Source organism: Phalangium opilio, unplaced genomic scaffold (assembly GCF_054372755.1).
Source record: "Phalangium opilio isolate 3A_F unplaced genomic scaffold, DU_Popi_V2 ptg000082l_1, whole genome shotgun sequence".
Taxonomy (NCBI): Eukaryota; Metazoa; Arthropoda; class Arachnida; order Opiliones; family Phalangiidae; genus Phalangium; species Phalangium opilio.
In genome coordinates this window covers 17,235,167-17,255,951 of record NW_028324189.1, presented here as the reverse complement: position 1 = coordinate 17,255,951, position 20,785 = coordinate 17,235,167, and the positions used below count along the sequence as shown (strand labels likewise).

The 20,785-nt window shown below is 43.0% G+C and overlaps 24 non-coding genes across 24 annotated transcripts; all 24 read right to left on the bottom strand.

Annotated features, from left to right (window-relative positions):
- Window positions 1-555: 555 nt before the first annotated feature.
- TRNAL-CAA (transfer RNA leucine (anticodon CAA)) lies at window positions 556-677 on the bottom strand. Its single transcript has 2 exons — window positions 640-677; window positions 556-601 (listed from the first exon to the last, which is right to left on the bottom strand). It is a non-coding gene; the product is annotated as a tRNA-Leu (tRNA).
- Window positions 678-2,251: 1,574 nt separating this feature from the next.
- Window positions 2,252-2,373, bottom strand: TRNAL-CAA (transfer RNA leucine (anticodon CAA)). The gene is made up of 2 exons: window positions 2,336-2,373; window positions 2,252-2,297 (listed from the first exon to the last, which is right to left on the bottom strand). It is a non-coding gene; the product is annotated as a tRNA-Leu (tRNA).
- Window positions 2,374-3,382: 1,009 nt separating this feature from the next.
- Window positions 3,383-3,504, bottom strand: TRNAL-CAA (transfer RNA leucine (anticodon CAA)). The gene is made up of 2 exons: window positions 3,467-3,504; window positions 3,383-3,428 (listed from the first exon to the last, which is right to left on the bottom strand). It is a non-coding gene; the product is annotated as a tRNA-Leu (tRNA).
- Window positions 3,505-3,759: 255 nt separating this feature from the next.
- TRNAL-CAA (transfer RNA leucine (anticodon CAA)) lies at window positions 3,760-3,881 on the bottom strand. Its single transcript has 2 exons — window positions 3,844-3,881; window positions 3,760-3,805 (listed from the first exon to the last, which is right to left on the bottom strand). It is a non-coding gene; the product is annotated as a tRNA-Leu (tRNA).
- Window positions 3,882-4,325: 444 nt separating this feature from the next.
- TRNAL-CAA (transfer RNA leucine (anticodon CAA)) lies at window positions 4,326-4,447 on the bottom strand. Its single transcript has 2 exons — window positions 4,410-4,447; window positions 4,326-4,371 (listed from the first exon to the last, which is right to left on the bottom strand). It is a non-coding gene; the product is annotated as a tRNA-Leu (tRNA).
- Window positions 4,448-5,080: 633 nt separating this feature from the next.
- Window positions 5,081-5,202, bottom strand: TRNAL-CAA (transfer RNA leucine (anticodon CAA)). The gene is made up of 2 exons: window positions 5,165-5,202; window positions 5,081-5,126 (listed from the first exon to the last, which is right to left on the bottom strand). It is a non-coding gene; the product is annotated as a tRNA-Leu (tRNA).
- Window positions 5,203-5,835: 633 nt separating this feature from the next.
- On the bottom strand, window positions 5,836-5,957 carry TRNAL-CAA (transfer RNA leucine (anticodon CAA)). The gene is made up of 2 exons: window positions 5,920-5,957; window positions 5,836-5,881 (listed from the first exon to the last, which is right to left on the bottom strand). It is a non-coding gene; the product is annotated as a tRNA-Leu (tRNA).
- An 823-nt stretch (window positions 5,958-6,780) lies between these two features.
- On the bottom strand, window positions 6,781-6,902 carry TRNAL-CAA (transfer RNA leucine (anticodon CAA)). The gene is made up of 2 exons: window positions 6,865-6,902; window positions 6,781-6,826 (listed from the first exon to the last, which is right to left on the bottom strand). It is a non-coding gene; the product is annotated as a tRNA-Leu (tRNA).
- Window positions 6,903-7,911: 1,009 nt separating this feature from the next.
- TRNAL-CAA (transfer RNA leucine (anticodon CAA)) lies at window positions 7,912-8,033 on the bottom strand. The gene is made up of 2 exons: window positions 7,996-8,033; window positions 7,912-7,957 (listed from the first exon to the last, which is right to left on the bottom strand). It is a non-coding gene; the product is annotated as a tRNA-Leu (tRNA).
- Window positions 8,034-8,477: 444 nt separating this feature from the next.
- On the bottom strand, window positions 8,478-8,599 carry TRNAL-CAA (transfer RNA leucine (anticodon CAA)). The gene is made up of 2 exons: window positions 8,562-8,599; window positions 8,478-8,523 (listed from the first exon to the last, which is right to left on the bottom strand). It is a non-coding gene; the product is annotated as a tRNA-Leu (tRNA).
- An 821-nt stretch (window positions 8,600-9,420) lies between these two features.
- Window positions 9,421-9,542, bottom strand: TRNAL-CAA (transfer RNA leucine (anticodon CAA)). Its single transcript has 2 exons — window positions 9,505-9,542; window positions 9,421-9,466 (listed from the first exon to the last, which is right to left on the bottom strand). It is a non-coding gene; the product is annotated as a tRNA-Leu (tRNA).
- A 633-nt stretch (window positions 9,543-10,175) lies between these two features.
- On the bottom strand, window positions 10,176-10,297 carry TRNAL-CAA (transfer RNA leucine (anticodon CAA)). Its single transcript has 2 exons — window positions 10,260-10,297; window positions 10,176-10,221 (listed from the first exon to the last, which is right to left on the bottom strand). It is a non-coding gene; the product is annotated as a tRNA-Leu (tRNA).
- An 821-nt stretch (window positions 10,298-11,118) lies between these two features.
- Window positions 11,119-11,240, bottom strand: TRNAL-CAA (transfer RNA leucine (anticodon CAA)). The gene is made up of 2 exons: window positions 11,203-11,240; window positions 11,119-11,164 (listed from the first exon to the last, which is right to left on the bottom strand). It is a non-coding gene; the product is annotated as a tRNA-Leu (tRNA).
- A 1,009-nt stretch (window positions 11,241-12,249) lies between these two features.
- Window positions 12,250-12,371, bottom strand: TRNAL-CAA (transfer RNA leucine (anticodon CAA)). The gene is made up of 2 exons: window positions 12,334-12,371; window positions 12,250-12,295 (listed from the first exon to the last, which is right to left on the bottom strand). It is a non-coding gene; the product is annotated as a tRNA-Leu (tRNA).
- Window positions 12,372-12,626: 255 nt separating this feature from the next.
- TRNAL-CAA (transfer RNA leucine (anticodon CAA)) lies at window positions 12,627-12,748 on the bottom strand. The gene is made up of 2 exons: window positions 12,711-12,748; window positions 12,627-12,672 (listed from the first exon to the last, which is right to left on the bottom strand). It is a non-coding gene; the product is annotated as a tRNA-Leu (tRNA).
- A 444-nt stretch (window positions 12,749-13,192) lies between these two features.
- TRNAL-CAA (transfer RNA leucine (anticodon CAA)) lies at window positions 13,193-13,314 on the bottom strand. The gene is made up of 2 exons: window positions 13,277-13,314; window positions 13,193-13,238 (listed from the first exon to the last, which is right to left on the bottom strand). It is a non-coding gene; the product is annotated as a tRNA-Leu (tRNA).
- Window positions 13,315-14,512: 1,198 nt separating this feature from the next.
- Window positions 14,513-14,634, bottom strand: TRNAL-CAA (transfer RNA leucine (anticodon CAA)). The gene is made up of 2 exons: window positions 14,597-14,634; window positions 14,513-14,558 (listed from the first exon to the last, which is right to left on the bottom strand). It is a non-coding gene; the product is annotated as a tRNA-Leu (tRNA).
- Window positions 14,635-15,456: 822 nt separating this feature from the next.
- Window positions 15,457-15,578, bottom strand: TRNAL-CAA (transfer RNA leucine (anticodon CAA)). Its single transcript has 2 exons — window positions 15,541-15,578; window positions 15,457-15,502 (listed from the first exon to the last, which is right to left on the bottom strand). It is a non-coding gene; the product is annotated as a tRNA-Leu (tRNA).
- A 1,386-nt stretch (window positions 15,579-16,964) lies between these two features.
- Window positions 16,965-17,086, bottom strand: TRNAL-CAA (transfer RNA leucine (anticodon CAA)). The gene is made up of 2 exons: window positions 17,049-17,086; window positions 16,965-17,010 (listed from the first exon to the last, which is right to left on the bottom strand). It is a non-coding gene; the product is annotated as a tRNA-Leu (tRNA).
- A 443-nt stretch (window positions 17,087-17,529) lies between these two features.
- TRNAL-CAA (transfer RNA leucine (anticodon CAA)) lies at window positions 17,530-17,651 on the bottom strand. The gene is made up of 2 exons: window positions 17,614-17,651; window positions 17,530-17,575 (listed from the first exon to the last, which is right to left on the bottom strand). It is a non-coding gene; the product is annotated as a tRNA-Leu (tRNA).
- Window positions 17,652-17,906: 255 nt separating this feature from the next.
- Window positions 17,907-18,028, bottom strand: TRNAL-CAA (transfer RNA leucine (anticodon CAA)). The gene is made up of 2 exons: window positions 17,991-18,028; window positions 17,907-17,952 (listed from the first exon to the last, which is right to left on the bottom strand). It is a non-coding gene; the product is annotated as a tRNA-Leu (tRNA).
- Window positions 18,029-19,038: 1,010 nt separating this feature from the next.
- Window positions 19,039-19,160, bottom strand: TRNAL-CAA (transfer RNA leucine (anticodon CAA)). Its single transcript has 2 exons — window positions 19,123-19,160; window positions 19,039-19,084 (listed from the first exon to the last, which is right to left on the bottom strand). It is a non-coding gene; the product is annotated as a tRNA-Leu (tRNA).
- Window positions 19,161-19,416: 256 nt separating this feature from the next.
- On the bottom strand, window positions 19,417-19,538 carry TRNAL-CAA (transfer RNA leucine (anticodon CAA)). The gene is made up of 2 exons: window positions 19,501-19,538; window positions 19,417-19,462 (listed from the first exon to the last, which is right to left on the bottom strand). It is a non-coding gene; the product is annotated as a tRNA-Leu (tRNA).
- Window positions 19,539-19,793: 255 nt separating this feature from the next.
- Window positions 19,794-19,915, bottom strand: TRNAL-CAA (transfer RNA leucine (anticodon CAA)). The gene is made up of 2 exons: window positions 19,878-19,915; window positions 19,794-19,839 (listed from the first exon to the last, which is right to left on the bottom strand). It is a non-coding gene; the product is annotated as a tRNA-Leu (tRNA).
- Between the last annotated feature and the right edge of the window lie 870 nt (window positions 19,916-20,785).

Sequence of the window (20,785 nt, the reverse complement as noted above, 5' to 3'; positions counted from 1 at the left end):
GGGATTTGAACCCTTGCCCTCAAACGAGGACCAGAATACACGGATTCACGTTGTGAACGAAAGAACTAAGCCCCTTAAGTCTGGCGCCTTAGACCGCTCGGCAATCCTGACGTGGTCTATTGTAATTTGGACGTTTTATAAATTACATCTCTTGCAGTTAATTTATTAAATTATATCGTGTCAGAAGTGGGCTTCGAACCCACGCCCTCATACGAGGACCAGAAAACAAAGATTCACGTTGTGAACGAAGGAAACTAACCCCCTTGAGTCTGGCGCCTTAGACCGCTCGGCCATCCTGACGTGGTCTCTTGTAATTTGGACGATTTATAAATTACATCTCTTCTAGTTAATTTCATAAAACATATCGTGTCAGAAGTGGGATTTGAACCCTTGCCCTCAAACGAGGACTAGAATACACGGATTAACGTTGTGAACGAAAGAACTAAGCCCCTTAAGTCTGGCGCCTTAGACCGCTCGGCCATCCTGACGTTGTCTATTGTAATTTGGACGTTTTATAAATTACACCTCTTGCAGTTAATTTATTAAAATATATCTTGTCAGAAGTGGGATTCGAACCCACGCCCTCATACGAGGACCAGAAAACACAGATTCACGTTGTGAACGAAGGAAACTAAGCCCCTTGAGTCTGGCGCCTTATACCGCTCGGCCATCCTGACGTGGTCTCTTGTATTTTGGACGTTTTATAAATTACATTTCTTCCAGTTAATTTATTAAAATATATCGTGTCAGAAGTGGGATTTGAACCCTTGCCCTCAAACGAGGACCAGAATACACGGATTCACGTTGTGAACGAAAGAACTAAGCCCCTTAAGTCTGGCGCCTTAGACCGCTCGGCAATCCTGACGTGGTCTATTGTAATTTGGACGTTTTATAAATTACATCTCTTGCAGTTAATTTATTAAAATATATCTTGTCAGAAGTGGGATTCGAACCCACGCCCTCATACGAGGACCAGAAAACACAGATTCACGTTGTGAACGAAGGAAACTAACCCCCTTAAGTCTGGCGCCTTAGACCGCTGGGCCCTCCTAACGTGCTCTCTTTTAATTTTGACGTTTTATAAATTACACCTCTTCTAGTTAATTTATTAAAACATATCTTGTCAGAAGTGGGATTTGAACCCTTGCCCTCAAACGAGGACCAGAATACACGGATTCACGTTGTGAACGAAAGAACTAAGCCCCTTAAGTCTGGCGCCTTAGACCGCTCGGCAATCCTGACGTGGTCTATTGTAATTTGGACGTTTTATAAATTACATCTCTTGCAGTTAATTTATTAAATTATATCGTGTCAGAAGTGGGCTTCGAACCCACGCCCTCATACGAGGACCAGAAAACAAAGATTCACGTTGTGAACGAAGGAAACTAACCCCCTTGAGTCTGGCGCCTTAGACCGCTCGGCCATCCTGACGTGGTCTCTTGTAATTTGGACGATTTATAAATTACATCTCTTCTAGTTAATTTCATAAAACATATCGTGTCAGAAGTGGGATTTGAACCCTTGCCCTCAAACGAGGACCAGAATACACGGATTAACGTTGTGAACGAAAGAACTAAGCCCCTTAAGTCTGGCGCCTTAGACCGCTGGGCCCTCCTAACGTGCTCTCTTTTAATTTTGACGTTTTATAAATTACACCTCTTCTAGTTAATTTATTAAAACATATCTTGTCAGAAGTGGGATTTGAACCCTTGCCCTCAAACGAGGACCAGAATACACGGATTCACGTTGTGAACGAAAGAACTAAGCCCCTTAAGTCTGGCGCCTTAGACCGCTCGGCAATCCTGACGTGGTCTATTGTAATTTGGACGTTTTATAAATTACATCTCTTGCAGTTAATTTATTAAATTATATCGTGTCAGAAGTGGGCTTCGAACCCACGCCCTCATACGAGGACCAGAAAACAAAGATTCACGTTGTGAACGAAGGAAACTAACCCCCTTGAGTCTGGCGCCTTAGACCGCTCGGCCATCCTGACGTGGTCTCTTGTAATTTGGACGATTTATAAATTACATCTCTTCTAGTTAATTTCATAAAACATATCGTGTCAGAAGTGGGATTTGAACCCTTGCCCTCAAACGAGGACTAGAATACACGGATTAACGTTGTGAACGAAAGAACTAAGCCCCTTAAGTCTGGCGCCTTAGACCGCTCGGCCATCCTGACGTTGTCTATTGTAATTTGGACGTTTTATAAATTACACCTCTTGCAGTTAATTTATTAAAATATATCTTGTCAGAAGTGGGATTCGAACCCACGCCCTCATACGAGGACCAGAAAACACAGATTCACGTTGTGAACGAAGGAAACTAAGCCCCTTGAGTCTGGCGCCTTATACCGCTCGGCCATCCTGACGTGGTCTCTTGTATTTTGGACGTTTTATAAATTACATTTCTTCCAGTTAATTTATTAAAATATATCGTGTCAGAAGTGGGATTTGAACCCTTGCCCTCAAACGAGGACCAGAATACACGGATTCACGTTGTGAACGAAAGAACTAAGCCCCTTAAGTCTGGCGCCTTAGACCGCTCGGCAATCCTGACGTGGTCTATTGTAATTTGGACGTTTTATAAATTACATCTCTTGCAGTTAATTTATTAAAATATATCTTGTCAGAAGTGGGATTCGAACCCACGCCCTCATACGAGGACCAGAAAACACAGATTCACGTTGTGAACGAAGGAAACTAACCCCCTTAAGTCTGGCGCCTTAGACCGCTGGGCCCTCCTAACGTGCTCTCTTTTAATTTTGACGTTTTATAAATTACACCTCTTCTAGTTAATTTATTAAAACATATCTTGTCAGAAGTGGGATTTGAACCCTTGCCCTCAAACGAGGACCAGAATACACGGATTCACGTTGTGAACGAAAGAACTAAGCCCCTTAAGTCTGGCGCCTTAGACCGCTCGGCAATCCTGACGTGGTCTATTGTAATTTGGACGTTTTATAAATTACATCTCTTGCAGTTAATTTATTAAATTATATCGTGTCAGAAGTGGGCTTCGAACCCACGCCCTCATACGAGGACCAGAAAACAAAGATTCACGTTGTGAACGAAGGAAACTAACCCCCTTGAGTCTGGCGCCTTAGACCGCTCGGCCATCCTGACGTGGTCTCTTGTAATTTGGACGATTTATAAATTACATCTCTTCTAGTTAATTTCATAAAACATATCGTGTCAGAAGTGGGATTTGAACCCTTGCCCTCAAACGAGGACCAGAATACACGGATTAACGTTGTGAACGAAAGAACTAAGCCCCTTAAGTCTGGCGCCTTAGACCGCTCGGCCATCCTGACGTTGTCTATTGTAATTTGGACGTTTTATAAATTACACCTCTTGCAGTTAATTTATTAAAATATATCTTGTCAGAAGTGGGATTCGAACCCACGCCCTCATACGAGGACCAGAAAACACAGATTCACGTTGTGAACGAAGGAAACTAAGCCCCTTGAGTCTGGCGCCTTATACCGCTCGGCCATCCTGACGTGGTCTCTTGTATTTTGGACGTTTTATAAATTACATTTCTTCCAGTTAATTTATTAAAATATATCGTGTCAGAAGTGGGATTTGAACCCTTGCCCTCAAACGAGGACCAGAATACACGGATTCACGTTGTGAACGAAAGAACTAAGCCCCTTAAGTCTGGCGCCTTAGACCGCTCGGCAATCCTGACGTGGTCTATTGTAATTTGGACGTTTTATAAATTACATCTCTTGCAGTTAATTTATTAAAATATATCTTGTCAGAAGTGGGATTCGAACCCACGCCCTCATACGAGGACCAGAAAACACAGATTCACGTTGTGAACGAAGGAAACTAAGCCCCTTGAGTCTGGCGCCTTATACCGCTCGGCCATCCTGACGTGGTCTCTTGTATTTTGGACGTTTTATAAATTACATTTCTTCCAGTTAATTTATTAAAATATATCGTGTCAGAAGTGGGATTTGAACCCTTGCCCTCAAACGAGGACCAGAATACACGGATTCACGTTGTGAACGAAAGAACTAAGCCCCTTAAGTCTGGCGCCTTAGACCGCTCGGCAATCCTGACGTGGTCTATTGTAATTTGGACGTTTTATAAATTACATCTCTTGCAGTTAATTTATTAAATTATATCGTGTCAGAAGTGGGCTTCGAACCCATGCCCTCATACGAGGACCAGAAAACACAGTTTCACGTTGTGAGCGAAGGAAAGTATGCCCCTTGAGTCTGGCGCCTTAGACCGCTCGGCCATCCTGACGTGGTCTATTGTATATTGGACGTTTTATAAATTACATTTCTTCCAGTTAATTTATTAAAATCTATCGTGTCAGAAGTGGGATTCGAACCCACGCCCTCATACGAGGACCAGAAATCACAGATTCACGTTGTGAACGAAGGAAACTAACCCCCTTGAGTCTGGCGCCTTAGACCGCTCGGCCATCCTGACGTGGTCTCTTGTAGTTTTGAAGTTTTATAAATTACATTTCTTCTAGTTAATTTATTAAAATATATCGTGTCAGAAGTGGGATTCGAACCCACGCCCTCATACGAGGACCAGAAAACACAGATTCACGTTGTGAACGAAGGAAACTAACCCCCTTAAGTCTTACGCCTTAGACCTCTGGGCCCTCCTAACGTGGTCTCTTTTAATTTTGACGTTTTATAAATTACATCTCTTCTTGTTAATTTGTTAAAACATATCGTGTCAGAAGTGGGATTTGAACCCTTGCCCTCAAACGAGGACCAGAATACACGGATTCACGTTGTGAACGAAAGAACTAAGCCCCTTAAGTCTGGCGCCTTAGACCGCTCGGCAATCCTGACGTGGTCTATTGTAATTTGGACGTTTTATAAATTACATCTCTTGCAGTTAATTTATTAAATTATATCGTGTCAGAAGTGGGCTTCGAACCCATGCCCTCATACGAGGACCAGAAAACACAGTTTCACGTTGTGAGCGAAGGAAAGTATGCCCCTTGAGTCTGGCGCCTTAGACCGCTCGGCCATCCTGACGTGGTCTATTGTATATTGGACGTTTTATAAATTACATTTCTTCCAGTTAATTTATTAAAATCTATCGTGTCAGAAGTGGGATTCGAACCCACGCCCTCATACGAGGACCAGAAATCACAGATTCACGTTGTGAACGAAGGAAACTAACCCCCTTGAGTCTGGCGCCTTAGACCGCTCGGCCATCCTGACGTGGTCTCTTGTAGTTTTGACGTTTTATAAATTACATTTCTTCTAGTTAATTTATTAAAATATATCGTGTCAGAAGTGGGATTCGAACCCACGCCCTCATACGAGGACCAGAAAACACAGATTCACGTTGTGAACGAAGGAAACTAACCCGCTTAAGTCTGGCGCCTTAGACCGCTGGGCCCTCCTAACGTAGTCTCTTTTAATTTTGACGTTTTATAAATTACATCTCTTCTAGTTAATTTATTAAAACATATCGTGTCAGAAGTGGGATTTGAACCCTTGCCCTCAAACGAGGACCAGAATACACGGATTCACGTTGTGAACGAAAGAACTAAGCCCCTTAAGTCTGGCGCCTTAGACCGCTCGGCAATCCTGACGTGGTCTATTGTAATTTGGACGTTTTATAAATTACATCTCTTGCAGTTAATTTATTAAATTATATCGTGTCAGAAGTGGGCTTCGAACCCACGCCCTCATACGAGGACCAGAAAACACAGATTCACGTTGTGAACGAAGGAAAGTAAGCCCCTTGAGTCTGGCGCCTTAGACCGCTCGGCCATCCTGACGTGGTCTTTGGTATTTTGGACGTTTTATAAATTACATTTCTTCCAGTTAATTTATTAAAACATATCGTGTCAGAAGTGGGATTCGAACCCACGCCCTCATACGAGGACCAGAAAACACAGATTCACGTTGTGAACGAAGGACACTAACCCCCTTGAGTCTGGCGCCTTAGACCGCTCGGCCATCCTGACGTGGTCTCTTGTAATTTGGACGATTTATAAATTACATCTCTTCCAGTTAATTTATTAAAATATATCGTGTCAGAAGTGGGATTCGAACCCACGCCCTCATACGAGGACCAGAAAACACAGATTCACGTTGTGAACGAAGGAAACTAACCCCCTTAAGTCTGGCGCCTTAGACCGCTGGGCCCTCCTAACGTGCTCTCTTTTTTAATTTTGACGTTTTATAAATTACACCTCTTCTAGTTAATTTATTAAAACATATCTTGTCAGAAGTGGGATTTGAACCCTTGCCCTCAAACGAGGACCAGAATACACGGATTCACGTTGTGAACGAAAGAACTAAGCCCCTTAAGTCTGGCGCCTTAGACCGCTCGGCAATCCTGACGTGGTCTATTGTAATTTGGACGTTTTATAAATTACATCTCTTGCAGTTAATTTATTAAATTATATCGTGTCAGAAGTGGGCTTCGAACCCACGCCCTCATACGAGGACCAGAAAACAAAGATTCACGTTGTGAACGAAGGAAACTAACCCCCTTGAGTCTGGCGCCTTAGACCGCTCGGCCATCCTGACGTGGTCTCTTGTAATTTGGACGATTTATAAATTACATCTCTTCTAGTTAATTTCATAAAACATATCGTGTCAGAAGTGGGATTTGAACCCTTGCCCTCAAACGAGGACCAGAATACACGGATTAACGTTGTGAACGAAAGAACTAAGCCCCTTAAGTCTGGCGCCTTAGACCGCTCGGCCATCCTGACGTTGTCTATTGTAATTTGGACGTTTTATAAATTACACCTCTTGCAGTTAATTTATTAAAATATATCTTGTCAGAAGTGGGATTCGAACCCACGCCCTCATACGAGGACCAGAAAACACAGATTCACGTTGTGAACGAAGGAAACTAAGCCCCTTGAGTCTGGCGCCTTATACCGCTCGGCCATCCTGACGTGGTCTCTTGTATTTTGGACGTTTTATAAATTACATTTCTTCCAGTTAATTTATTAAAATATATCGTGTCAGAAGTGGGATTTGAACCCTTGCCCTCAAACGAGGACCAGAATACACGGATTCACGTTGTGAACGAAAGAACTAAGCCCCTTAAGTCTGGCGCCTTAGACCGCTCGGCAATCCTGACGTGGTCTATTGTAATTTGGACGTTTTATAAATTACATCTCTTGCAGTTAATTTATTAAAATATATCTTGTCAGAAGTGGGATTCGAACCCACGCCCTCATACGAGGACCAGAAAACACAGATTCACGTTGTGAACGAAGGAAACTAACCCCCTTAAGTCTGGCGCCTTAGACCGCTGGGCCCTCCTAACGTGCTCTCTTTTAATTTTGACGTTTTATAAATTACACCTCTTCTAGTTAATTTATTAAAACATATCTTGTCAGAAGTGGGATTTGAACCCTTGCCCTCAAACGAGGACCAGAATACACGGATTCACGTTGTGAACGAAAGAACTAAGCCCCTTAAGTCTGGCGCCTTAGACCGCTCGGCAATCCTGACGTGGTCTATTGTAATTTGGACGTTTTATAAATTACATCTCTTGCAGTTAATTTATTAAATTATATCGTGTCAGAAGTGGGCTTCGAACCCACGCCCTCATACGAGGACCAGAAAACAAAGATTCACGTTGTGAACGAAGGAAACTAACCCCCTTGAGTCTGGCGCCTTAGACCGCTCGGCCATCCTGACGTGGTCTCTTGTAATTTGGACGATTTATAAATTACATCTCTTCTAGTTAATTTCATAAAACATATCGTGTCAGAAGTGGGATTTGAACCCTTGCCCTCAAACGAGGACCAGAATACACGGATTAACGTTGTGAACGAAAGAACTAAGCCCCTTAAGTCTGGCGCCTTAGACCGCTCGGCCATCCTGACGTTGTCTATTGTAATTTGGACGTTTTATAAATTACACCTCTTGCAGTTAATTTATTAAAATATATCTTGTCAGAAGTGGGATTCGAACCCACGCCCTCATACGAGGACCAGAAAACACAGATTCACGTTGTGAACGAAGGAAACTAAGCCCCTTGAGTCTGGCGCCTTATACCGCTCGGCCATCCTGACGTGGTCTCTTGTATTTTGGACGTTTTATAAATTACATTTCTTCCAGTTAATTTATTAAAATATATCGTGTCAGAAGTGGGATTTGAACCCTTGCCCTCAAACGAGGACCAGAATACACGGATTCACGTTGTGAACGAAAGAACTAAGCCCCTTAAGTCTGGCGCCTTAGACCGCTCGGCAATCCTGACGTGGTCTATTGTAATTTGGACGTTTTATAAATTACATCTCTTGCAGTTAATTTATTAAATTATATCGTGTCAGAAGTGGGCTTCGAACCCATGCCCTCATACGAGGACCAGAAAACACAGTTTCACGTTGTGAGCGAAGGAAAGTATGCCCCTTGAGTCTGGCGCCTTAGACCGCTCGGCCATCCTGACGTGGTCTATTGTATATTGGACGTTTTATAAATTACATTTCTTCCAGTTAATTTATTAAAATCTATCGTGTCAGAAGTGGGATTCGAACCCACGCCCTCATACGAGGACCAGAAATCACAGATTCACGTTGTGAACGAAGGAAACTAACCCCCTTGAGTCTGGCGCCTTAGACCGCTCGGCCATCCTGACGTGGTCTCTTGTAGTTTTGAAGTTTTATAAATTACATTTCTTCTAGTTAATTTATTAAAATATATCGTGTCAGAAGTGGGATTCGAACCCACGCCCTCATACGAGGACCAGAAAACACAGATTCACGTTGTGAACGAAGGAAACTAACCCCCTTAAGTCTTACGCCTTAGACCTCTGGGCCCTCCTAACGTGGTCTCTTTTAATTTTGACGTTTTATAAATTACATCTCTTCTTGTTAATTTGTTAAAACATATCGTGTCAGAAGTGGGATTTGAACCCTTGCCCTCAAACGAGGACCAGAATACACGGATTCACGTTGTGAACGAAAGAACTAAGCCCCTTAAGTCTGGCGCCTTAGACCGCTCGGCAATCCTGACGTGGTCTATTGTAATTTGGACGTTTTATAAATTACATCTCTTGCAGTTAATTTATTAAATTATATCGTGTCAGAAGTGGGCTTCGAACCCATGCCCTCATACGAGGACCAGAACACACAGATTAACGTTGTGAACGAAGGAAACTAACCCTCTTGAGTCTGGCGCCTTAGACCGCTCGGCCATCCTGACGTGGTCTCTTGTAATTTGGACGATTTATAAATTACATCTCTTCTATTTAATTTCATAAAACATATCGTGTCAGAAGTGGGATTTGAACCCTTGCCCTCAAACGAGGACCAGAATACACGGATTCACGTTGTGAACGAAAGAACTAAGCCCCTTAAGTCTGGCGCCTTAGACCGCTCGGCCATCCTGACGTGGTCTATTGTAATTTGGACGTTTTATAAATTACATTTCTTCCAGTTAATTTATTAAAATATATCGTGTCAGAAGTGGGATTCGAACCCACGCCCTCATACGAGGACCAGAAATCACAGATTCACGTTGTGAACGAAGGAAACTAACCCCCTTGAGTCTGGCGCCTTAGACCGCTCGGCCATCCTGACGTGGTCTCTTGTAGTTTTGACGTTTTATAAATTACATTTCTTCTAGTTAATTTATTAAAATATATCGTGTCAGAAGTGGGATTCGAACCCACGCCCTCATACGAGGACCAGAAAACACAGATTCACGTTGTGAACGAAGGAAACTAACCCGCTTAAGTCTGGCGCCTTAGACCGCTGGGCCCTCCTAACGTAGTCTCTTTTAATTTTGACGTTTTATAAATTACATCTCTTCTAGTTAATTTATTAAAACATATCGTGTCAGAAGTGGGATTTGAACCCTTGCCCTCAAACGAGGACCAGAATACACGGATTCACGTTGTGAACGAAAGAACTAAGCCCCTTAAGTCTGGCGCCTTAGACCGCTCGGCAATCCTGACGTGGTCTATTGTAATTTGGACGTTTTATAAATTACATCTCTTGCAGTTAATTTATTAAATTATATCGTGTCAGAAGTGGGCTTCGAACCCACGCCCTCATACGAGGACCAGAAAACACAGATTCACGTTGTGAACGAAGGAAAGTAAGCCCCTTGAGTCTGGCGCCTTAGACCGCTCGGCCATCCTGACGTGGTCTTTGGTATTTTGGACGTTTTATAAATTACATTTCTTCCAGTTAATTTATTAAAACATATCGTGTCAGAAGTGGGATTCGAACCCACGCCCTCATACGAGGACCAGAAAACACAGATTCACGTTGTGAACGAAGGACACTAACCCCCTTGAGTCTGGCGCCTTAGACCGCTCGGCCATCCTGACGTGGTCTCTTGTAATTTGGACGATTTATAAATTACATCTCTTCCAGTTAATTTATTAAAATATATCGTGTCAGAAGTGGGATTCGAACCCACGCCCTCATACGAGGACCAGAAAACACAGATTCACGTTGTGAACGAAGGAAACTAACCCCCTTAAGTCTGGCGCCTTAGACCGCTGGGCCCTCCTAACGTGCTCTCTTTTAATTTTGACGTTTTATAAATTACACCTCTTCTAGTTAATTTATTAAAACATATCTTGTCAGAAGTGGGATTTGAACCCTTGCCCTCAAACGAGGACCAGAATACACGGATTCACGTTGTGAACGAAAGAACTAAGCCCCTTAAGTCTGGCGCCTTAGACCGCTCGGCAATCCTGACGTGGTCTATTGTAATTTGGACGTTTTATAAATTACATCTCTTGCAGTTAATTTATTAAATTATATCGTGTCAGAAGTGGGCTTCGAACCCACGCCCTCATACGAGGACCAGAAAACAAAGATTCACGTTGTGAACGAAGGAAACTAACCCCCTTGAGTCTGGCGCCTTAGACCGCTCGGCCATCCTGACGTGGTCTCTTGTAATTTGGACGATTTATAAATTACATCTCTTCTAGTTAATTTCATAAAACATATCGTGTCAGAAGTGGGATTTGAACCCTTGCCCTCAAACGAGGACCAGAATACACGGATTAACGTTGTGAACGAAAGAACTAAGCCCCTTAAGTCTGGCGCCTTAGACCGCTCGGCCATCCTGACGTTGTCTATTGTAATTTGGACGTTTTATAAATTACACCTCTTGCAGTTAATTTATTAAAATATATCTTGTCAGAAGTGGGATTCGAACCCACGCCCTCATACGAGGACCAGAAAACACAGATTCACGTTGTGAACGAAGGAAACTAAGCCCCTTGAGTCTGGCGCCTTATACCGCTCGGCCATCCTGACGTGGTCTCTTGTATTTTGGACGTTTTATAAATTACATTTCTTCCAGTTAATTTATTAAAATATATCGTGTCAGAAGTGGGATTTGAACCCTTGCCCTCAAACGAGGACCAGAATACACGGATTCACGTTGTGAACGAAAGAACTAAGCCCCTTAAGTCTGGCGCCTTAGACCGCTCGGCAATCCTGACGTGGTCTATTGTAATTTGGACGTTTTATAAATTACATCTCTTGCAGTTAATTTATTAAAATATATCTTGTCAGAAGTGGGATTCGAACCCACGCCCTCATACGAGGACCAGAAAACACAGATTCACGTTGTGAACGAAGGAAACTAACCCCCTTAAGTCTGGCGCCTTAGACCGCTGGGCCCTCCTAACGTGCTCTCTTTTAATTTTGACGTTTTATAAATTACACCTCTTCTAGTTAATTTATTAAAACATATCTTGTCAGAAGTGGGATTTGAACCCTTGCCCTCAAACGAGGACCAGAATACACGGATTCACGTTGTGAACGAAAGAACTAAGCCCCTTAAGTCTGGCGCCTTAGACCGCTCGGCAATCCTGACGTGGTCTATTGTAATTTGGACGTTTTATAAATTACATCTCTTGCAGTTAATTTATTAAATTATATCGTGTCAGAAGTGGGCTTCGAACCCACGCCCTCATACGAGGACCAGAAAACAAAGATTCACGTTGTGAACGAAGGAAACTAACCCCCTTGAGTCTGGCGCCTTAGACCGCTCGGCCATCCTGACGTGGTCTCTTGTAATTTGGACGATTTATAAATTACATCTCTTCTAGTTAATTTCATAAAACATATCGTGTCAGAAGTGGGATTTGAACCCTTGCCCTCAAACGAGGACCAGAATACACGGATTAACGTTGTGAACGAAAGAACTAAGCCCCTTAAGTCTGGCGCCTTAGACCGCTCGGCCATCCTGACGTTGTCTATTGTAATTTGGACGTTTTATAAATTACACCTCTTGCAGTTAATTTATTAAAATATATCTTGTCAGAAGTGGGATTCGAACCCACGCCCTCATACGAGGACCAGAAAACACAGATTCACGTTGTGAACGAAGGAAACTAAGCCCCTTGAGTCTGGCGCCTTATACCGCTCGGCCATCCTGACGTGGTCTCTTGTATTTTGGACGTTTTATAAATTACATTTCTTCCAGTTAATTTATTAAAATATATCGTGTCAGAAGTGGGATTTGAACCCTTGCCCTCAAACGAGGACCAGAATACACGGATTCACGTTGTGAACGAAAGAACTAAGCCCCTTAAGTCTGGCGCCTTAGACCGCTCGGCAATCCTGACGTGGTCTATTGTAATTTGGACGTTTTATAAATTACATCTCTTGCAGTTAATTTATTAAAATATATCTTGTCAGAAGTGGGATTCGAACCCACGCCCTCATACGAGGACCAGAAAACACAGATTCACGTTGTGAACGAAGGAAACTAAGCCCCTTGAGTCTGGCGCCTTATACCGCTCGGCCATCCTGACGTGGTCTCTTGTATTTTGGACGTTTTATAAATTACATTTCTTCCAGTTAATTTATTAAAATATATCGTGTCAGAAGTGGGATTTGAACCCTTGCCCTCAAACGAGGACCAGAATACACGGATTCACGTTGTGAACGAAAGAACTAAGCCCCTTAAGTCTGGCGCCTTAGACCGCTCGGCAATCCTGACGTGGTCTATTGTAATTTGGACGTTTTATAAATTACATCTCTTGCAGTTAATTTATTAAATTATATCGTGTCAGAAGTGGGCTTCGAACCCATGCCCTCATACGAGGACCAGAAAACACAGTTTCACGTTGTGAGCGAAGGAAAGTATGCCCCTTGAGTCTGGCGCCTTAGACCGCTCGGCCATCCTGACGTGGTCTATTGTATATTGGACGTTTTATAAATTACATTTCTTCCAGTTAATTTATTAAAATCTATCGTGTCAGAAGTGGGATTCGAACCCACGCCCTCATACGAGGACCAGAAATCACAGATTCACGTTGTGAACGAAGGAAACTAACCCCCTTGAGTCTGGCGCCTTAGACCGCTCGGCCATCCTGACGTGGTCTCTTGTAGTTTTGAAGTTTTATAAATTACATTTCTTCTAGTTAATTTATTAAAATATATCGTGTCAGAAGTGGGATTCGAACCCACGCCCTCATACGAGGACCAGAAAACACAGATTCACGTTGTGAACGAAGGAAACTAACCCCCTTAAGTCTTACGCCTTAGACCTCTGGGCCCTCCTAACGTGGTCTCTTTTAATTTTGACGTTTTATAAATTACATCTCTTCTTGTTAATTTGTTAAAACATATCGTGTCAGAAGTGGGATTTGAACCCTTGCCCTCAAACGAGGACCAGAATACACGGATTCACGTTGTGAACGAAAGAACTAAGCCCCTTAAGTCTGGCGCCTTAGACCGCTCGGCAATCCTGACGTGGTCTATTGTAATTTGGACGTTTTATAAATTACATCTCTTGCAGTTAATTTATTAAATTATATCGTGTCAGAAGTGGGCTTCGAACCCATGCCCTCATACGAGGACCAGAACACACAGATTAACGTTGTGAACGAAGGAAACTAACCCTCTTGAGTCTGGCGCCTTAGACCGCTCGGCCATCCTGACGTGGTCTCTTGTAATTTGGACGATTTATAAATTACATCTCTTCTATTTAATTTCATAAAACATATCGTGTCAGAAGTGGGATTTGAACCCTTGCCCTCAAACGAGGACCAGAATACACGGATTCACGTTGTGAACGAAAGAACTAAGCCCCTTAAGTCTGGCGCCTTAGACCGCTCGGCCATCCTGACGTGGTCTATTGTAATTTGGACGTTTTATAAATTACATTTCTTCCAGTTAATTTATTAAAATATATCGTGTCAGAAGTGGGATTTGAACCCTTGCCCTCAAACGAGGACCAGAATACACGGATTCACGTTGTGAACGAAAGAACTAAGCCCCTTAAGTCTGGCGCCTTAGACCGCTCGGCAATCCTGACGTGGTCTATTGTAATTTGGACGTTTTATAAATTACATCTCTTGCAGTTAATTTATTAAATTATATCGTGTCAGAAGTGGGCTTCGAACCCATGCCCTCATACGAGGACCAGAAAACACAGTTTCACGTTGGAAGCGAAGGAAAGTAAGCCCCTTGAGTCTGGCGCCTTAGACCGCTCGGCCATCCTGACGTGGTCTATTGTATATTGGACGTTTTATAAATTACATTTCTTCCAGTTAATTTATTAAAATCTATCGTGTCAGAAGTGGGATTCGAACCCACGCCCTCATACGAGGACCAGAAAACACAGATTCACGTTGTGAACGAAGGAAACTAACCCCCTTGAGTCTGGCGCCTTAGACCGCTCGGCCATCCTGACGTGGTCTGTTGTAGTTTTGACGTTTTATAAATTACATCTCTTCCAGTTAATTTATTAAAATATATCGTGTCAGAAGTGGGATTCGAACCCACGCCCTCATACGAGGACCAGAAAACACACATTCACGTTGTAAACGAAGGAAACTAACCCCTTTGAGTGTGTCGCCTTAGACCGCTCGGCCATCCTGACGTGGTCTCTTGTAGTTTGGACGTTTTATAAATTACATCTCTTCCAGTTAATTTATTAAAATATATCGTGTCAGAAGTGGGATTCGAACCCACGCCCTCATACGAGGACCAGAAAACACAGATTCACGTTGTGAACGAAGGAAACTAACCCCCTTAAGTCTGGCGCCTTAGACCGCTGGGCCCTCCTAACGTAGTCTCTTTTAATTTAAACGTTTTATAAATTACATCTCTTCTAGTTAATTTATTAAAACATATCGTGTCAGAAGTGGGATTTGAACCCTTGCCCTCAAACGAGGACCAGAATACACGGATTCACGTTGTGAACGAAAGAACTAAGCCCCTTAAGTCTGGCGCCTTAGACCGCTCGGCAATCCTGACGTGGTCTATTGTAATTTGGACGTTTTATAAATTACATCTCTTGCAGTTAATTTATTAAATTATATCGTGTCAGAAGTGGGCTTCGAACCCACGCCCTCATACGAGGACCAGAAAACACAGATTCACGTTGTGAACGAAGGAAAGTAAGCTCCTTGAGTCTGGCGCCTTAGACCGCTCGGCCATCCTGACGTGGTCTTTGGTATTTTGGACGTTTTATAAATTACATTTCTTCCAGTTAATTTATTAAAACATATCGTGTCAGAAGTGGGATTCGAACCCACGCCCTCATACGAGGACCAGAAAACACAGATTCACGTTGTGAACGAAGGAAACTAACCCCCTTGAGTCTGGCGCCTTAGACCGCTCGGCCATCCTGACGTGGTCTCTTGTAATTTGGACGATTTATAAATTACATCTCTTCTAGTTAATTTCATAAAACATATCGTGTCAGAAGTGGGATTTGAACCCTTGCCCTCAAACGAGGACCAGAATACACGGATTCACGTTGTGAACGAAAGAACTAAGCCCCTTAAGTCTGGCGCCTTAGACCGCTCGGCAATCCTGACGTGGTCTATTGTAATTTGGACGTTTTATAAATTACATTTCTTCCAGTTAATTTATTAAAATATATCGTGTCAGAAGTGGGATTTGAACCCTTGCCCTCAAACGAGGACCAGAATACACGGATTCACGTTGTGAACGAAAGAACTAAGCCCCTTAAGTCTGGCGCCTTAGACCGCTCGGCAATCCTGACGTGGTCTATTGTAATTTGGACGTTTTATAAATTACATCTCTTGCAGTTAATTTATTAAATTATATCGTGTCAGAAGTGGGCTTCGAACCCACGCCCTCATACGAGGACCAGAAAACACAGATTCACGTTGTGAACGAAGGAAACTAACCCCCTTGAGTCTGGCGCCTTAGACCGCTCGGCCATCCTGACGTGGTCTCTTGTAATTTGGACGATTTATAAATTACATCTCTTCTAGTTAATTTATTAAAATATATCGTGTCAGAAGTGGGATTCGAACCTACGCCCTCATACGAGGACCAGAAAACACAGATTCACGTTGTGAACGAAGGAAACTAACCCCCTTGAGTCTGGCGCCTTAGACCGCTCGGCCATCCTGACGTGGTCTCTTGTAATTTGGACGATTTATAAATTACATCTCTTCTAGTTAATTTCATAAAACATATCGTGTCAGAAGTGGGATTTGAACCCTTGCCCTCAAACGAGGACCAGAATACACGGATTCACGTTGTGAACGAAAGAACTAAGCCCCTTAAGTCTGGCGCATTAGACCGCTCGGCAATCCTGACGTGGTCTATTGTAATTTGGACGTTTTATAAATTACATTTCTTCCAGTTAATTTATTAAAATATATCGTGTCAGAAGTGGGATTTGAACCCTTGCCCTCAAACGAGGACCAGAATACACGGATTCACGTTGTGAACGAAAGAACTAAGCCCCTTACGTCTGGCGCCTTAGACCGCTCGGCAATCCTGACGTGGTCTATTGTAATTTGGACGTTTTATAAATTACATCTCTTGCAGTTAATTTATTAAATTATATCGTGTCAGAAGTGGGCTTCGAACCCATGCCCTCATACGAGGACCAGAAAACACAGTTTCACGTTGTGAGCGAAGGAAAGTATGCCCCTTGAGTCTGGCGCCTTAGACCGCTCGGCCATCCTGACGTGGTCTATTGTATATTGGACGTTTTATAAATTACATTTTTTCCAGTTAATTTATTAAAATCTATCGTGTCAGAAGTGGGATTCGAACCCACGCCCTCATACGAGGACCAGAAAACACAGATTCACGTTGTGAACGAAGGAAACTAAGCCCCTTGAGTCTGGCGCCTTAGACCGCTCGGCCATCCGGACGTGGTCTCTTGTAATTTGGACGATTATAAATTACATCTCTTCTAGTTAATTTCATAAAACCTATCGTGTCAGAAGTGGGATTTGAACCCTAGCCCTCAAACGAGGACCAGAATACACGGATTCACGTTGTGAACGAAAGAACTAAGCCCCTTAAGTCTGGCGCCTTAGACCACTCGGCCATCCTGACGTGGTCTATTGTAATTTGGACGTTTTATAAATTACATCTCTTGAAGTTAAATTATTAAAATATATCGTTTCAGAAGTGGGATTCGAACCCACGCCCTCATACGAGGACCAGAAAACACAGATTCACGTTGTGAACGAAGGAAAGTAAGCCCCTTGAGTCTGGCGCCTTAGACCGCTCGGCCATCCTAACGTGGTCTCTTGTATTTTGGACGTTTTATAAATTACATTTCTTCCAGTTAATTTATTAAAATATATCGTGTCAGAAGTGGGATTCGAACCCACGCCCTCATACGAGGACCAGAAAACACAGATTCACGTTGTGAACGAAGGAAAGTAAGCCCCTTGAGTCTGGCGCCTTAGACCGCTCGGCCATCCTGACGTGGTCTATTGTAATTTGGACGTTTTATAAATTACATCTCTTGAAGTTAAATTATTAAAATATATCGTTTCAGAAGTGGGATTCGAACCCACGCCCTCATACGAGGACCAGAAAACACAGATTCACGTTGTGAACGAAGGAAACTAAGCCTTTGAGTCTGGCGCCTTAGACCGCTCGGCCATCCTGACGTGGTCTATCGTAATTTGAACGTTTTATAAATTACATCTCTTCCAGTTAATTTATTAAAATATATCGTGTCAGAAGTGGGATTCGAACCCACGCCCTCATACGAGGACCAGAAAACACAGATTCACGATGTGAACGAAGGAAACTAACCCCCTTGAGTCTGGCGCCTTAGACCGCTCGGCCATCCTGACGTGGTCTCTTGTAGTTTTGACGTTTTATAAATTACATCTCTTCCAGTTAATTTATTAAAATATATCGTGTCAGAAGTGGGATTCGAACCCACGCCCTCATACGAGGACCAGAAAACACAGATTCACGTTGTGAACGAAGGAAACTAACCCCCTTAAGTCTGGCGCCTTAGACCGCTGGGCCCTCCTAACGTGCTCTCTTTTAATTTTGACGTTTTATAAATTACACCTCTTCTAGTTAATTTATTAAAACATATCTTGTCAGAAGTGGGATTTGAACCCTTGCCCTCAAACGAGGACCAGAATACACGGATTCACGTTGTGAACGAAAGAACTAAGCCCCTTAAGTCTGGCGCCTTAGACCGCTCGGCAATTATGACGTGGTCTATTGTAATTTGGACGTTTTATAAATTACATCTCTTGCAGTTAATTTATTAAATTATATCGTGTCAGAAGTGGGCTTCGAACCCACGCCCTCATACGAGGACCAGAAAACACAGATTCACGTTGTGAACGAAGGAAAGTAAGCCCCTTGAGTCTGGCGCCTTAGACCGCTCGGCCATCCTGACGTGGTCTTTGGTATTTTGGACGTTTTATAAATTACATTTCTTCCAGTTAATTTATTAAAACATATCGTGTCAGAAGTGGGATTCGAACCCACGCCCTCATACGAGGACCAGAAAACACAGATTCACGTTGTGAACGAAGGAAACTAACCCCCTTGAGTCTGCCGCCTTAGACCGCTCGGCCATCCTGACGTGGTCTCGTGTAATTTGGACGATTTATAAATTATATCTCTTCTAGTTAATTTCATAAAACATTTCGTGTCAGAAATGGGATTTGAACCCCTGCCCTCAAACGAGGACCAGAATACACGGATTCACGTTGTGAACGAAAGAACTAAGCCCCTTAAGTCTGGTGCCTTAGACCGCTCGGCCATCCTGACGTGGTCTATTTTGATTTGGACGTTTTATAAATTACATCTCTTGCAGTTAATTTATTAAAATATATCTTGTCAGAAGTGGGATTCGAACCCACGCCCTCATACGAGGACCAGAAAACACAGTTTCACGTTGTGAGCGAAGGAAACTAAGCCCCTTGAGTCTGGCGCCTTAGACCGCTCGGCCATCCTGACGTGGTCTATTGTAATTTGGACGTTTTATAAATTACATCTCTTGAAGTTAAATTATTAAAATATATCGTTTCAGAAGTGGGATTCGAACCCACGCCCTCATACGAGGACCAGAAAACACAGATTCACGTTGTGAACGAAGGAAAGTAAGCCCCTTGAGTCTGGCGCCTTAGACCGCTCGGCCATCCTAACGTGGTCTCTTGTATTTTGGACGTTTTATAAATTACATTTCTTCCAGTTAATTTATTAAAATATATCGTGTCAGAAGTGGGATTCGAACCCACGCCCTCATACGAGGACCAGAAAACACAGATTCACGTTGTGAACGAAGGAAAGTAAGCCCCTTGAGTCTGGCGCCTTAGACCGCTCGGCCATCCTGACGTGGTCTATTGTAATTTGGACGTTTTATAAATTACATCTCTTGAAGTTAAATTATTAAAATATATCGTTTCAGAAGTGGGATTCGAACCCACGCCCTCATACGAGGACCAGAAAACACAGATTCACGTTGTGAACGAAGGAAACTAAGCCTTTGAGTCTGGCGCCTTAGACCGCTCGGCCATCCTGACGTGGTCTATCGTAATTTGAACGTTTTATAAATTACATCTCTTCCAGTTAATTTATTAAAATATATCGTGTCAGAAGTGGGATTCGAACCCACGCCCTCATACGAGGACCAGAAAACACAGATTCACGATGTGAACGAAGGAAACTAACCCCCTTGAGTCTGGCGCCTTAGACCGCTCGGCCATCCTGACGTGGTCTCTTGTAGTTTTGACGTTTTATAAATTACATCTCTTCCAGTTAATTTATTAAAATATATCGTGTCAGAAGTGGGATTCGAACCCACGCCCTCATACGAGGACCAGAAAACACAGATTCACGTTGTGAACGAAGGAAACTAACCCCCTTAAGTCTGGCGCCCTAGACCGCTGGGCCCTCCTAACGTGCTCTCTTTTAATTTTGACGTTTTATAAATTACACCTCTTCTAGTTAATTTATTAAAACATATCTTGTCAGAAGTGGGATTTGAACCCTTGCCCTCAAACGAGGACCAGAATACACGGATTCACGTTGTGAACGAAAGAACTAAGCCCCTTAAGTCTGGCGCCTTAGACCGCTCGGCAATTATGACGTGGTCTATTGTAATTTGGACGTTTTATAAATTACATCTCTTGCAGTTAATTTATTAAATTATATCGTGTCAGAAGTGGGCTTCGAACCCACGCCCTCATACGAGGACCAGAAAACACAGATTCACGTTGTGAACGAAGGAAAGTAAGCCCCTTGAGTCTGGCGCCTTAGACCGCTCGGCCATCCTGACGTGGTCTTTGGTATTTTGGACGTTTTATAAATTACATTTCTTCCAGTTAATTTATTAAAACATATCGTGTCAGAAGTGGGATTCGAACCCACGCCCTCATACGAGGACCAGAAAACACAGATTCACGTTGTGAACGAAGGAAACTAACCCCCTTGAGTCTGCCGCCTTAGACCGCTCGGCCATCCTGACGTGGTCTCGTGTAATTTGGACGATTTATAAATTATATCTCTTCTAGTTAATTTCATAAAACATTTCGTGTCAGAAATGGGATTTGAACCCCTGCCCTCAAACGAGGACCAGAATA